The following is a 1,801-nucleotide window of genomic DNA, read 5'->3' on the forward strand; positions in this document are numbered from 1 at the left end:
GAGCAGTTTCATTTGACAAAGTCAAACACCAGCACTGGACCCTGCACCCACCGTTCTCATGAACTGTTTCCTGCAGAGCAGGGCTGACTCCTCGGCAGCCAGCGGGCAGAGCCCCTGCTCCTCATGGCACACTCAGCCAGCACCAACCAGAGCTCCACGAACAGAGCTGAAGGAAGTTCTCTTAGAAAAGGAAGAGGGTGGGTGCGTGTGTCAGGGAGAGGGTCCAGGGAAAATGGTTTGATTTTGCTCAGAGAAGTTCATCCTAACTTGTTGCTGCCTTTTCCCCCTTGGACAGTGTCCCATGCCCAGAGGAAAGACATGTCCAACAGCAGCTCCATCACCCAGTTCCTCCTCCTGGCATTCACAGACACACGGGAGCTGCAGCTCTTCCACTTCTGGCTCTTCCTGGCCATCTACCTGGCTGCCCTCCTGGGCAATGGCCTCATCATCACTGCTGTAACCTGCGACCACTGCCTCCACACCCCCATGTACTTCTTCCTCCTCAACCTTTCTGTTCTTGACCTGGGCTCCATCTCCACCACTCTCCCCAAATCCATGGCCAATTCCCTCTGGGACACCAGGGACATCTCCTACGCAGGATGTGCTGTCCAGATCTTGGTGTTTGTATTTTTTTATTTCAGCAGAACTGTGTCTCCTCACCATCATGGCCTATGACCGCTACATTGCCATCTGCAAACCCCTGCACTACGGGACCCTCCTGGGCAGCAGAGCTTGTGTCCACATGGCAGCAGCTGCCTGGGGCGGTTGCTTCTTCTATGCTGTGCTGCACACTGCCAATACATTTTCACTCCCCCTCTGCCAAGGCAATGCTGTGGACCAGTTCTTTTGTGAAATCCCCCACATCCTCAAGCTCTCCTGCTCCGATGACTACCTCAGGGAGGTTGCGCTTATTGTGGTTAGTCTTTTAGTAGTATTCAGCTGTTTTGTTTTCATTGTGCTGTCTTATGTGCAGATCTTCAGGGCCGTGCTGAGGATTCCCTCACAGCAGGGATGCCACAAAGCCTTTTCCACGTGCCTCCCTCACCTGGCCGTGGTCTCCCTGTTAGTCAGCACTGGAATGTTTACCTACCTGAAGCCCCCCTCCATCTCCTCCCCATCCCTGGATCTGGTGGTTTCAGTTCTGTATTCGGTGGTGCCTCCTGCAGTGAACCCCTTCATCTACAGCATGAGGAACCAGGAGCTCAAAGATGCAGTGTGGAAAATGACGACTGGATGTTTTTCTGAAGCAATTAACTGTCCATTTTCTTATGCATATCACTTATAATATATCTCATTACAGGCTCAACCTGTCTTTTGGAGGTTTGGTGGTTGTGAAAGTTGTCTTTTTGCTCAGTTTTGCTTGTGATAATGTTGTGCACAAAGAACTGTCATTATTCATACCATTTCTAATTCACTATCTACCTTTCTAGTGTTACCCAGAGCCTTGAAAGGAGAGACATGTTCTCTGTGCATTTAAAAAAATAAAGGACCCTGCAGTGACTTTTTTGTCTGAGACTTTTGTTTTTCTGAGACTTTCTCTGGAGCTGCACAGCACTGTCTGTGTGGTGACGTGGAGGGGGAAAGAGTCTCAGCACAGCAGCACGGCCAGGCAGCACCAGCGCTTGGTCTTTCCCAAGCTGCATTCTTTTAAATTCTGCACTCTCTTTCTGAGCCCCTCTCTTGGTGTAAGGAAGGATTGCTCTGGCAGCTTGGTCACAGGCCTTTTGTGTGGCAGTCCTGTGACTGCAGGCAGGGACAGGCAATGGGCACTTCTGTGACAGAGCTGACCTCCAGAACAGAG

General features: G+C 51.0%; 1 pseudogene across 1 annotated transcript; it reads left to right on the forward strand.

Annotated features, from left to right (window-relative positions):
• Positions 1-318: 318 nt before the first annotated feature.
• On the forward strand, positions 319-1,285 carry LOC309603519 (olfactory receptor 14C36-like; annotated as a pseudogene). Its single transcript has one exon. The product of its transcript is annotated as an olfactory receptor 14C36-like (transcript).
• Positions 1,286-1,801: the final 516 nt, after the last annotated feature.

The sequence above is a fragment of the Platalea leucorodia genome, assembly GCF_965183815.1.
Source record: "Platalea leucorodia genome assembly, contig: HAP1_HAP1_SCAFFOLD_119, whole genome shotgun sequence".
Classification (NCBI taxonomy): Eukaryota; Metazoa; Chordata; class Aves; order Pelecaniformes; family Threskiornithidae; genus Platalea; species Platalea leucorodia.